The 14,899-nt window shown below is 37.1% G+C and overlaps 1 long non-coding RNA gene across 1 annotated transcript; it reads right to left on the bottom strand.

The window, feature by feature from the left end:
- Positions 1–795: 795 nt before the first annotated feature.
- LOC131250119 (uncharacterized) lies at positions 796–1,533 on the bottom strand. Its single transcript, XR_009173075.1, has 3 exons — positions 1,163–1,533; positions 988–1,080; positions 796–905 (listed from the first exon to the last, which is right to left on the bottom strand). It is a non-coding gene; the product is annotated as an uncharacterized LOC131250119 (long non-coding RNA).
- Positions 1,534–14,899: the final 13,366 nt, after the last annotated feature.

The raw sequence follows: 14,899 nt of genomic DNA, 5'->3' as shown, positions 1-14,899 counted from the left end.
TCGTCATATTCATCCTGATATACACCTGTTATATATCAAATTCACATTCACATCCATCTAAACCCAAACTAGTAAATCCATCCAAACATAAACTACATTCATCTAAACACAAATAACCTTATCCACATCACATTCATTCACGCATAAATACATATAAGTTTAAACATCATAAATAAAGTATAAAAAATCACAAAGATGAAGGCGAAGGCGGTGGGGCATCAGTGGGTAAGCGTGCAACGAGAGTCTGAAACATCTCCATCATTCGTTGCTCATGCTCCACCCGCATCTCTTTCATCCTCCTCTCCTGCTCCTCCCTCTGCCTCGCCTGCTCCTCGATCCTCATCCTCTCCTACTCCTCCCTCTCCCTCGCCAGCTCCTCCATCCTCCTCTCCTGCTCCTCCCTCTGCCTCTCAAGCTCCTCTATCCTCCTCTCCTGCTCCTCCCTCTGCCTCTCCAGCTGCTCTCTGATGTCATGGACGATGACTCGTAGCTGTTGAACCTCTCTCTCTGCGATATCAGCTCGGCGTACGGTGCTATCACCAACGATGATGGATCGGGTGGAGGCAGCTCTAGCGGGTGTCGTGAGCTTGGCACCATGGCCAAGCCCATGCACATATCCAGAACGGGTGTCAAGCACCTCACTTAAGATCTCTGGCTCACTCCGCTAAATACCATCGGGAGTGGGCTGACTGCGTAAAGTGTCCATGTCTTCCTCTAATGAAAACATATAAATTTTCATAATAAATGACATTATTATAATTTAATGCAATTAAATTTTATAATGTAAGGATTTTTACTCAAATCTCGCTAGCACTAGGATGTACTCAAGATCCCGTCACCTGCCAACAGTGAGTCCCTCTGTAGAAGTCTACTGGTCCGGGCTCCTAGTCAGTGACGGAATCTCGCTGCGCAATCGAAAGGACAAAAACGTTAATATAAATGCATGGAAAGAATATATAAACGTAATAATTACCAGTAATTTCTTACCATGTCGTGACGAAGTTGTACAAATGACTTTGAACCAGCTACGTGGTTCGCTTCTAACTTTTCCCTGTTGTCAGAATTTATTTTACTCCTCTTCTGAATACATTATTCATAATACATTGTTATTAATTATGAATTTAATTATTATGTTAAGATATCGTAAGTATGTAAATATTACCTGAAAAGAATCAGACGAAAACCTATCACAGAGTATCCGTCAGTCCTCATCAGTCACGTGCGACGGTGCAGACAGTGCGGCCTCCTCGTGGCTCACGCACTGCTTCTACAGCTGGTGTAACTTACCGCGGTAATCCTTGAACTGCTCCTTGATCATGTCGTCGATGGCATGGGAGATGTACGGAACACTTAAATCCAAGTCAAATTTATCCTGCAGTTTCGTAAATAATAGATTAAGGCAATAAACTTATTAAGAAAATAACTTAACCATAAATAAACTTTTATAAAATAAATTTTAATTTACTAAAATTTACCTGAAGGCGCTGACGGATGAGCTGTCGCACATCATCTGTCATGTCTACCCAACGGGGGGTGGTGAGGGGATTAAAGATCGGCATAAGACACCGACCTTCGACATAAACAACCTGACATTGTTCCCAACAGATCTAATACAATCCTGTAAGAACTCTACCGTTATCCTACCCTCACGTGTAAGTCGCTGTAAAAGTAACCCACGTGTGGGTCCACGTCCTCATCGGCTAGTCGATGACGCTGTTGCAAAAGAAATATTTAAGTCTAAACATAAACAGAAATCATTAAAAGAAATATATGTCTAGACTTACATGCAGTGCTTGGTGTATGCGCGACTGAGGGATCAGACGCCTGTAATGCAACAGGTGATGGCGATGCTATCTCCGTCGCATCATGGGTAGAAGGGGTAGATCCAGTGCACGAACGACGTGCTCTCCCACTTGGTGCCATCACTGAATATGTGCGAGCTACGAACTTATAAATTTAAATAATGTTAATACAAGTGGAATATACTAAAACATTATATAAGTAGTGTTGACGGTACAATGCATTTGTGTTTATGCTTAGAGAGATTATTAAAATATGATTAGACCATTACACTATAATGCAAGCAGAATATAATAAAACTGTAAACTTTAATCTATAACCCTTGAAAATTCCATTACACATTGTCATTCTATATTAAATACACATATTTCGTTGTAATACGAAACAACTTTAAGGTAAACTATCTAAAGTAATCCCTACGGAAGTTATCGTATGCTTCAGAAGCATATGTCATGTTGTGTGAAGCACTCGATATATTTACAGCCAACATCCAATCATAATAGGAGAAATCTGGTCTCTCGGGACTCCATTCAGATGTGCAAGTAACAGAGTCGCATCTTCCATATCTCGTTTCCCGCGGTTATATATCTCCATCAGCCCTATAATTTCTTTAAGATGGTATAATCTTTCATCTGAGTCGTCGTCGATATATTCCGCTCTACACTCATTGAACAGATTGGGTATCTCTATGGCCCTAACAGAAGAAGATAGGACCGAAACGTCCATCTGTAACAGTTGATGAAGTATGTTGTGTGCTTCTGTTACACTCCGGTTTGAGGAGGACATGATCAAAAATTGACTTAACTGCAAATGTGGATTATAAATAAGTTAATAAAAGGAATTAATTATGACTTGTAATTTTCACGTATACATGGAATATATAAATTATTCGAATTGAAAAATGACATGTAAATCATGTGAATATTTAATAATCGTCGTCTGTATCACTATCACTTAGGACTATTTCTTCTTCACCATCACTATCGCTGATCAGTATTTCCTCTTCATCGTCTGCAACGTCGTCATCAATGAAACCGCTATCATCTCTAACAATATCATGTATTATTGAGGCATCAACATGATCAAGTGGCACATCATCTCTGTCCAATTGCACCACATCAATATCAACACTTGAATCAGTCCCTGTATCCCCAGATGACATGTCTTCTTGATATACTTGTTCAACCCTAGAATTTTCATTTCTCCCGTCCTCGCTATCTTCAACTTCTAGTACGGGAACGTCAAATACATTCCTGGGCTTTATTTTCTACACCACATGCAAAGAGCCGCCTAACTTGGTGTCAGCGAGGTAAAATACTTGTTCAGCTTGACAGGCGAGGACAAATGGGTTGTCCTTAAACCACTTCCGAGATAAATTTATGCTCGTAAAGTAGTTGTTAGTCTGTATTCCCAACTTCTTATTTTCAATGTCCCACTAATCACATTTAAATAAATACACCCGCTTTCTCATACAATAACTCAGCTCAATAATATCCATCAAAACGCCATAAAAGTCAAATTTATCCTCCTCATTCGTTCCTTTCACAACCACCCTACTATTTTGTATGGTCTTATACTTCTCACGTTCTTCGGTGTGGATCCGAATCTCATTTACAATACAACCAGTATATCTAGATACACGTCTATTAGGGTCACACGCCAGTGAGTATAGTGCATCAGACGCATCCGCAGAGTTGCTCGTGCGCAACGTCTTCATCTATTATCATGTACAGAATGTAATTGTTTAGGAATTTTCTTAGTTTCAAATAATATGCAATACAACGAAAATTGTAAGTGTGGTGAGATACAATGTGAAATCTTACACGTTTTGCAAATTATTCTGGAAACTGATCCTGATGCATTCGATCATAATTTGTTGGGAATTGGGACTTCATCTGGTCGATGTGTTCGCTACATATAAATGGCATGTCATCAGTAAGAAACATTAAGATCATCCTATGTAGAGAAAACAATAATTGATGGAAGACTTACTCCAAGTACGACTCTATTTCTTCTCAATTATACACTACATACCACCGCGCCTTTGCTAGATCCCCAAGGTCTATATCTTGAAACGTTGGGGATCTTAAAAGACGAACGTTATGTGCAAATACAGATATGAGTCCTTGTTCATGCTCCCGCCCTTCATCGGCATTCCGATCTTCTCGGTTGAATCTAGTCTCTATGCCACGAAGATACGTAGAGCAAAATGTAAGGCACTCATTATCAATGTATGCTTCAGCTATGGATCCCTCCGGCGTGCCTTATTTCTCATAAATCGTTTGAGTGTGTGAAAGTATCTGTATGCAAAACACTATGTTATACGTATGAAAACATGGATATATGTAGTTTATGGAATGAATAAAAATTTTAATAAGTTCTACCACCTTTTGATCAGATACATCCAACAATATTGTACTGGGCCTGCAAGCTTCACCTCATGCGGTAAGTGAATCGCTAGATGTACCATGACATCGAAAAATGCAGGTGAAAATATTCTTTCAATTTTACAAAGGATTACAGCAATGTCCTTCTCCAATCATTTAATAACATCTACATTCAACGATTTCGAACACAAATCCTTAAAGAATATCCCCAACTCAATCAGCGCCGCACTGATATCCTTGCTCAGGAATCCATGATTCGCAACCGGTAGTAGGTGTTACAGAAGGACGTGACAATCATGACTTTTCATTCCTGTTACCTTACAGTCCGTAACGTTTACGCGCCGAGATATGTTTGACGCATACCCATCGAAAAACTTCACCGATCTCAACCATTCACATAAACCCTTCCTCTCTAGTTTTGTGAACATGTAGCAGGCTGCTGGTATAGTATATGAATTTTCATGTGGTTGCAAGTGCAACTCTTTCCTTAAACCATTGCTTGTAGATCCAATCGAGCCTTGAAACCGTCTTTTGTTTTCTTTTTTATGTTAATTAATGTTCCTAAGACATTATCACATATATTTTTCTCAATATGCATGATATCCAAGTTGTGTCACAATTTCAAATTACTCCAATAGGACAACTCAAAAAAAATGCTCTTCTTCCTCCAGTTATAGTCCAATACTATACGTTTCCTCTTCTTCAAGTGCGATGCCTTACCAAATCTAACTTCTTCAATGTTACTTAGTTATTGTATCATATCTTCTCTAGATAGCTCTTTCGAGGGTGGCCTATGATCTTGTTTGCCATCAAAGATTATTATTTTCCTGCGCCAACTATGATCGCTCGAAAGGAAGCGACGATGGCCTATATAACACGTTTTTTTACCATGCTTCAATGATAATAAATAAGTCTCAATATCACATGTAGGACAAGCCAACTTGCCCTTCGTGCTCCACCCAGACAAATTTTCATAGGCGAAAAAGCCATTTATTGTCCATAAGATCGCTGCATGCAATTGGAATGACTGTCCTGCAAATGTGTCATACGTTTGTACACCTTGACTCCACAATTCATTTAACTCATCTACTAACGGTCACAAATACACATCAATGTCATTCCCAGATGACCTGGGTTCAGGAATAAGCAATGACATCATGAAAAATGACTCTATACACAACCAAGGAGGTAAATTGTAGGGCATAAGTACCACTGGCCACATACTGTACGAGCTACTCATATTACCAAATAGATTAAAACCATCACTTGCAAGACCTAGTTGAACATTACGAGAATCCTCTACAAACTAGTCATGTTACTTGTCAAAATTTTGCCAGGCTTCAGAGTCCGTAAGGTGCCTCAGTGTCTATCATCATGAACACGTTTCTCCTTATGCCACCTCATATCTTTAGTCTTACGAGACATAAACAATCTTTGTAATCTGGGTTTCAATGGGAAGTACCTTAACACTTTTTACGAGATTTTCTTACGCTTGGCTTTGTTATACTTCCACCTAGACTCTCCACATTCTTGACACTCTTCAACCTTTTCATGCTCTTTTCAATACAATAAATAATCATTTATACATGCATTTATGAGTTTGTTACTAAGGCCGAAGTCTCGCATCAAGGATTTTGCCTCGTAATGAGACTTAGGCAATGTCTCACTGTCTGGTAATGCTTCTTTCAACAACTCAAGCAACATGTCGAACGATTTGTTACTCCAACGATTTATTGTCTTCAAATGAAGTAACTTTGTAAGAAAATTCAACTTGGAGAAGTTCTCACACCCCGGATAAAGTGGACGTTGCGCATCCCTCAACAACCTACTAAACTTTTCTGATTCGACATCACCCATTGGAGGAATATCTTGGCTACTGCTTGTCGCTATAAAATCAGCATCTGCAACTGTTCCCCTGAACACATCCCCTATGATATCTTGCATTTCGTCAACGTCTTTATCTTCGTCATCCGGCACAATTGGGTCAGCAAGGACTTCAGTGGCCTCAACTTTATGGGTCATTTCTTCACCATGATAGATCTGCCAAGTGTAACCCTAGTCAATCCCAACTATGAACAAATCGTCCTCTACTTTGTCTAAAGTCTTATATATCATGTTCTTGCATTTTCGACATGGACACCTAATCCTATTCCTTGAATCTGCCCGATTTCGCCCAAATTCCATGAACTCTTGAACCTTTTATTTATAATCTAGGCCAAACTTATTCTTAGCTTGCATCCAACTCTTATCCATTTCTACAATGAAAAGACCAGAGTCAGTTTACGGAAATAGCTTTAAGATAGGCTAGGTTATAGGGTTAGGTTTAGGTTTAGGTTTAGGGAATTGAGAATAGGTATAAGTTTAGGCTTAGGTTATAAGTATAAGTTTAGGTTAAGGTTATAAGTATAAGTTTAGGTTTAAGTTAAGGTTATAAGTTTAGGTTAAGGTTATAAGTATAAGTTTAGGTTATAGGTTAAGGTTAAGGTCTAGGTTTAGGTTATAGAGGTTTAGGTTTAAGGTTATAAGTATAGGTTAAGCTTTAGGTTAGGTTTTAAGTTTAGGTTAAGGCTATAGGTTATAGCTTTAGAGAATTGAGAATAGGTTAAGGTTAAGGTCTAGGTTTAGGTTATAGAGGTTTAGCTTTAGGTTTTAGATTTTAGGTTAAGGTTTAGGTTAGGTTTTAAGTTTAGGTTAAGGTTATAGGTTATAACTTTAGAGAATTGAAAATAGGTTAAGGTCTTAGGTTTAGGAAATTGAGTTCGGGTTCGGGATCGGGTTTAGGTTTGGGTTTAGGTTTTAGGTTATAGGTTATAGGTTTAGGTTATAGGTTAAGGTTTAGGTTTAGGTTATAGGTCAAAGGTTTAGGTTTAGGTTAATGTTATAAGTATAGGTATAGGTTATAGGTTTAGGCTAGAGGTTATAGGTTTAGGGATTTGAGAATACATTTAGGTTTTAGATTTAGGTTTAGGTTTAGGTTTTAGGTTTAGGTTAAGGTTATAGGTTATAATTATAGGTTTATGTTTAGGTTTAGGTTTAGGGAATTGAGTTTAGGTATAGGTTATACGTTTAGGTTAAGGTTATAAGTTTAGGTTAAGGTTATAAGTATAGGTATAGGTTATGGGTTAAGGTTTAGGTTTAGGTTATAAGTATAAGTTTTGGGATTTGAGAATAGGTTTAGGTTAAGGTTATAAGTTTAGGTTAAGGTTATAAGTATAAGTTTAGGTTATAGGTTAGGGTTAAGGTCTAGGTTTAGGTTATAGAGGTTTAGGTTAAGGTATAGGTTAGGTTTTAAGTGTAGGTTAAGGTTATAGGTTATAGCTTTAGGGAATTGAGAATAGGTTAATGTTTAGGTTTAGGAAATCAGGTTCGGGTTCGGGATCGGGTTTAGGTTTTAGGTTATAGGTTAGGGTTAAGGTTTAGGTTTAGGTTATAGAGGTTTAGGTTAAGGTTTTAGGTTTTAGGTTAAGGTATAGGTTAGGTTTTAAGTGTAGGTTAAGGTTATAGGTTATAGCTTTAGGGAATTGAGAATAGGTTAATGTTTAGGTTTAGGAAATCAGGTTCGGGTTCGGGATCGGGTTTAGGTTTGGGTTTAGGTTTTAGGTTATAGGTTATAGGTTAAGGTTTAGGTTTAGGTTATAGGTCATAGGTTTAGGTTTAGGTTAAGGTTATAAGTATAGGTATATGTTATAGGTTTAGGCTATAGGTTATAGGTTTAGGGATTTGAGAATACATTTAGGTTTTAGGTTTAGGTTTAGGTTTTAGGTTTAGGTTAAGGTTATATGTTTAGGTTATAGGTTATAGTTATAGGTTTAGGTTTAAGGAATTGAGTTTAGGTTAAGGTTATAAGTATCGGTATAGGTTATAGGTTTAGGTTAAGGTTATAAGTTTAGGTTAAGGTTATAAGTTTAGGTTATAGGTTAGGGATAAGGTCTAGGTTTAGGTTAAGGTTTTAGGTTTTAGGTTAAGGTATAGATTAGGTTTTAAGTTTAGGTTAAGGTTATAGGTTATAGCTTTAGGGAATTGAGATTAGGTTAATGTTTAGGTTTAGGAAATCGGGTTCAGGTTCGGGATCGGGTTTAGGTTTGGGTTTAAGTTATAGGTTATAGGTTATAGGTTTATGTTATATGTCATGGATTTAGGTTTAGGTTTAAGTTTAAGTGATAGGTTTAGGTTTGGGTTTAGGCTATAGGTTATAGGTTTAGGTTATAGGTTTAGGTTTAGGTTTACGTTTAGGTTATAGGTTATAGGTTAAGGTTTAGGGAATTGAGTTTAAGTTAGTTTATAAGTTATAGGTATAGGTTATAGGTTGTAGGTTATAGGTTAAGGTTTAGGGAATTGAGTTTAGGTTAAGGTTATAAGTATAGGTATAGGTTATAGGTTAAGGTTTAGGTTTAGGTTATAAGTATAGGTTTTAGGATTTGAGAATAGGCTTAGGTTAAGGTTATAGGTTAAGGTTTAGGTTTAGGTTATAAGTATAGGTTTTGGGATTTGAGTATAGGTTTAGGTTATAGGTTAAGGTTTAGGTTTAGGTTATAAGTATAGGTTTTGGGATATGAGTATAGGTTTAGGTTATAGGTTAAGGTTTAGGTTTAGGTTATAAGTATAGCTTTTGGGATTTGAGAATAGATATAAGTTAAGGTTATAAGTTTAAGTTAAGGTTATAAGTATAAGTTTAGGTTATAGGTTTAGGTTTAGGTTTAGGTTATAAGTATAGGTTTTAGGATTTGAGAATAGGTTTAGGTTAAGGTTATAAGTTTAGGTTAAGGTTATAAGTATAAGTTTAGGTTATAGGTTTAGGTTTAGGTTTAGGTTATAAGTATCGGTTTTGGGATTTAAGAATAGGTTTACGTTAAGGTTATAAGTATAAGTTTAGGTTATAGGTTAGGGTTAAGGTCTAGGTTTAGATTATAGAGGTTTAGGTTAAGGTTTTAGGTTTTAGGTTAAGGTATAGATTAGGTTCTAAGTTTAGGTTAAGGTTATAGGTTATAGCTTTAGGGAATTGAGAATAGGTTAATGTTTAGGTTTAGGAATCGGGTTCGTGTTTGGGATCAGGTTTAGGTTTGGGTTTAGGTTTTAGGTTAAGGTTTAGGATTAGGTTATAGGTCATAGTTTTAGGTTTAGGTTTAGGTTTAAGTTATAGGTTTAGGTTTGGGTTTAGGCTATAGGTTATAGGTTTACGTTTAGGTTATAGGTTTAGGTTATAGGCTATAGGTTATAGGTTATATGTTATAGGTTAAGGTCTAGGGAATTGAGTTTAGGTTAATTTATAGGTTATAGGTATAGGTTATAGGTTAAGGTTTAGGGAATTGAGTTTAGGTTAAGGTTATAAGTTTAGGTATAGGTTATAGGTTTAGGTATAAGTTATAGGTTTAGGTTAGTTTATAGGTTAAAGTTATAAGTTTAGGTATAGGTTAAGGTTATAGGTTTAGGTTATAGGTTTAAGGATTTGAGAATACATTTAGGTTTTAGGTTTAGGTTTAGGTTTTAGGTTTAGGTTAAGGTTATAGGTTTAGGTTTGGGTTTAGGTTATAGGTTATAGGTTTAGGGATTTGAGAATACATTTAGGTTATAGGTTATAGGTTTAGGTTTAAGTTATACGCTATAGGTATAGGTTTAGGTTTAGGTCTAGGTTTAGGGAATCAGGTTCGGTTTCGGGTTCGGAACGGGTTCAGGTATTCTCTAGTATTATCTACTATTGAACCTAGTATTATCTACTACATGCTAGTAACATACAACCAATATTGGGGCACCATACCATAAGCTATAAGAATTTCACGTCCCCCTAAACAAGGTATCCTCCATTGATAACATATATATATATATATATTATAAGTTCTTTATTTTCATTTAATTCACAAATACATTCATCATCCATCTAAGAAAATTGAAACAAGTACTGTCACTCTATGACTAACAGTTGAAAAGGAAAATCATGCATCTTACCTTACCCGAACATAAACAACAGTTCCCACCTTTTAAGGACCCCCGCTCAACATCTAGATAGCTCCGACGCACATCCGGGTCTCCTCCATCAATTCTAAGCTAATACTATTAAATCCTAAATTAGTTACTCATCCAAGGTTGGATAGATTGTAATACTTTCATATTCCCATTTAAACGTCCACGCCGAAAATCCAGCAGCATCTCCTCATGCCTCTCCAGATAAGTTGATCTTATGCTACATTCTGATGCCAAATATCTAAAGTAATGTAAAGATATTTGGCATTAGATACGGAATGGAAGAAACATATTCAGAGAGAAATGAGGAGATGGACCGCAGATTAGGCATGAACATTTAAATAGATTATATGAAAGCATACTATCCATCTAACCTTGAACTGTCCCAAATTAGACAATTTGAGCGATTTCTATGCCACCAAAAACACACCATATCTATGTATGGCCCCATAGAAATCCTCAAACGAGTAACTAATTATCTAACTTACAAATCTATAAATTACAAGTCACAACTATAAACTAACTAATCATAATAATAATTTAAGACAAAAATGTAATATACAAGCTCATTAAGGTTTGCAAGGACAATTATAGGCAATAGAATGCAATGGAACAATATAAGCTGCATTAGTAACAGAGGGACATGGATGAAGTGAATATCAGGTTAATCCAATTATAGTCCATCCTCCTCTCTTGCTCCTCCCTCTCATGCCTTAAAATGAAGGTCCTGTTAGGAGCTTTGTGGAGCCCACCATGATATATGTGTTTTAGGTTAGTTTATAGGTTAAGGTTTAGGGAATTGAGTTTAGGTTTAGGTTAGGTTATAGGTTAAGGTTTATGGAATTGAGTTTAAGTTATAGGTTATAAGTATAGGTTATAGGTTATAGGTTAAGGTTTAGGTTATAGGTTAAGGTTTATGTTTAGGTTATAGGTTTAGATTTAGGTTTAGGTTTACGGATTTGAGAATACATTTAAGTTTTAGGTTTAGGTTTAGGTTAAGGTTACAGGTTTAGGTTATAAGTGTAGGTTATAGGTTTAGGTTTAGGTTAGGTTATAGGTTAAGGTTTAGGTTTAGGAAATTGGGTTCTATGTACCAGGTTGATTTTGAGTTGTTACTTAAATGATAAAAGTTGATATCATTTCACTATTGGGATGGATGCCTTAAGGCATGTCATTATTTGTTCATATTGCATCCCAAGCCAGCAAAATTAACATCAACATCTACAAGACATAACAAAATTAATATCAACATCCACTATCCAATAATGCCACACTCCAATAAGAGGCAATTTGGCACCTTGAATTTTTTAGGTTTAGGTTATAGGTTAAGGTTTAGGTTATAGGTTTAGGTTTAGGTTATAGGATGGTTACACTTGCCTAACAAATGAGATTTTATAGAATCATAAGCAATCCATGATAGGCCCTAACACTTGCAACAGTTCACAAAAAGAGTTGATTAGACTAAAATAAATATTTTGCAAGGAAAGACACTACTAATCATCATAGTCAAAGAATTACCTAACAACAGTAGTAGAAGCAGCGGCTCTGGTCTCCGAGAAAGAGCCTACACCTACAGTCTGATATAGTTATTACATTAAAAATGACTTACAAACCTTTTTAACTTACAAATCAGTTGTAATTTATCAAACAGAATGACAGTTGTTCCTCGGCCAATGTTCAATAAAAAAAGACAGTTGGGCTCATTTGGATGGGTGGATTGGAAGTTAAATCTCGGGATTGGTCGGGTGTGCCAAACAGACAAGGTGATCTGAACCTGGGATATAGCAATCCCATGGATCTTAAGACAATCCACTGACAACACCATCATTACCTTTAGGGCCTGTTTGGCTGGGTAGATTGGATGGGATTGGAAGATAGATCCTGGGATTGGTCAGGCATGCCAAACAGACACGGGATCCTGACCTCAGGATATAACAATCCCATGGATCTTAAGATAATCCACTGACATCACCATCATTACCTTTAAATCCCATCCAATCCACCCTAATCCCTTCAAAATTGCATGGGACGTGTTTGGTTCGAGGGATTGAAAGGGATTGGAAGGCTAAATCCTAGGATTGGTCGGGCGTTCTAAACAGACCGGATACAGTAATCCCGGGATATAGCAATCCCATAGATCTTGCACCAATCCACTGACGCAGCTAGCATTACCTTGAAATCCATGCAATCCACTCTAATACCATCCAATCCAATCCAATCTGCCCGGCCAAACAGGCCCTTATTGTACTGAGTAAACTCAGTAGGGTCCACCTTAAACCCTTAATCCCTAAATCCCCAAATCCCTAAATCCTCAAATTCCTAAACCCCCAAATCCGTAAATCCCTAAATCCGCAAATCCCCAAATCCTTAAATCCCTAAATCCCCAAATCCCTAAATCCCCAAATCGTTTTAATCGGTATTGAGATTGAGAGAAATTGAGAGAGAGAGAGAGATACCTGTTTGAGTTGGAGCCCTGATCACGATCAACCGAGCTTTAGAGGATGCGTGAGAGAAAGAGAGGACCGAGAGAGACAGAGAGAGAGAGAGGATGCGCGCGCGAGAGAGAGAGAGCACCGAGAGAGACAGAGAGACAGAGAGAGAGAGAGGGCGTAGTGGAGAGAGGACCGAGAGAGAGAGAGGATAGAGAGCGAGAGAGTGAGAGAGGATGCGAGAGTGTGAGAGTGAGAGAGGACAAAGAGCGAGAGAGATTTCAAGTCTCTCTCACGAGTGGTCACGGAGCACGGTGCTCCGTGGGTCCCACCATGATGTATGTGTTTCATCCTTGCCATCCATCTATTTTTCCATTTCATTTTATGGTATGAGACAAAAAATGAGGTATATCCCAATCTCAACTGGACCACGTTATGGGAAATAGTGTTGAATGAGCGTCGACCATTAAAAACCTTTTGGGGGCCATATAAAGTTTTGGATCAATCTGATGTTTTTTCCCCTTCATCTGGGCCTGTATGACCTAAGCAACAGATTGGATGTCAAATAAAAAGTACAGTGGGCCTTAGGAGGGTTTTAATGGTGGATATCCAATCATTATTGTTTTCATGTGGTGTGGTCCACTTGAGATTTATATCCCTCTCATTTTTGGTATCAAGCCCTAATATGATTTGTAAAAATGAATGGACGACATGGATGAAACACATACATCATGGTGGGACCCATAGAGGACTGACCAACATCCACCAAGTTTTGTGGGCCCCACTAAGATGTATTTGTTATATCCACACCGTCCATCCATTTTGAGAAATCATTTTACGTCATGAGCCAAAGAATGAGGTAGAGAAAAATCTGTAGTGGACCCCACCATAGAAATCTCGTGTGCACCACACCACATGAAATCAATAATAATTGGATATCCATCATTAAAATCCTCCTAAGGCATACTGTACTGTTTATTTGACATCCAATATGTTAATTACGTCATATAGGGCCAGATGAAGGAAAAAAAACAAAAATCAGCTTGATCCAAAACTTTTATGGCCCCAAAATGGTATGACATCCAATATTGTACTGTTTATATTTTTTTTTAGATGTCTTCACATAGTTTTAGATGGTATGGCCCACCTGAGTTTCATATACGGATGATTTTTAAGATATCTCATAAGCTAAAGGGGAGACATCAAATGCATGGTGTTGATGTTCATTTTACATGTCTGGTCCATTCACTCTATTTTACTGATCATTACCCTCAATTTGACTAGTTGCTCGCCTCGATCATACTACATATGAATGAATATTAAACACAAACATCATGATGGGCCTATTTTACATGTCTAGTCCATTCACTCTATTTTACTGATCATTACCCTCAATTTGACTAGTTACTCGCCTCGATCATACTACATATGAATGAATATTAAACACAAACATCAGCTTGATCCAAAACTTCTATGGCCTCCAAGAAAATTTAAATGGTAGAGGTTCAATCACATTATTTCCTATAGTGTGGTCCACTTGAGCTTTGGATATGCTTCCTTTTTGTTCTTTAGACCTCAAATTATCTGTTAACATGGATGAATGGAGTGGATAAAAGAAATAAATAACGGTGGACCCCACAGATTTTACTCTGGTAAGGGTAACGAGTAATTCATCTAAATGTAGTGGAGAAGGGTTTCCTTAAAACATTGATCATAATCATATATTGGGCCTACCTAAATGTGATTCACATATCCAACCCACTCAAAATTGTGTTATGCAATAAAAAGACACCATTTTATGTGCATCTTATTAGCGTAGAGATCTGTGTGAGATACCTTGATGTGTGGAACCTGATCCGAATGGATCACATGATCGGATGAAATCTTAGGTATTAAATAATGTATTATAACCTTTGTGGAGTCATTGGACAGATCAGATTTAATCTACACAGTTGAATATTTTATAAGGGGAGTAGCCAATCTGTTCCCCTTATTTGTGGCGTGGTCCATTTAATCTGTAGATATGATTCAGTTTTTGGAAAATTCTCTAAAATGATCTCGAAAAATGGATGAACGGCGTGGGTGATCCGGAATTTTCAGTAAATCCAAAAGTCAAGTGGACCATGCCACTTGAAACAGTGTGGAATAATGATTTCAACTGTTGATACCTTCCATGGGTCCACAGTAAATTTATTTGACATCCAACATATTCAAATATCAAAAAGATATGAATGAAGAGAAAACACAAACACATCAGCTTGATCTAAAACTTCTATGGCCTCTAAGAATTTTTCAATGGTAAATGTTCAATCACACTATTTCCTG

This window comes from Magnolia sinica, chromosome 6 (genome assembly GCF_029962835.1).
Source record: "Magnolia sinica isolate HGM2019 chromosome 6, MsV1, whole genome shotgun sequence".
NCBI classification, from domain to species: Eukaryota; Viridiplantae; Streptophyta; class Magnoliopsida; order Magnoliales; family Magnoliaceae; genus Magnolia; species Magnolia sinica.
Note: the sequence above shows the minus strand (reverse complement) of the source record. Positions and strands in the feature narration are given on the sequence as shown.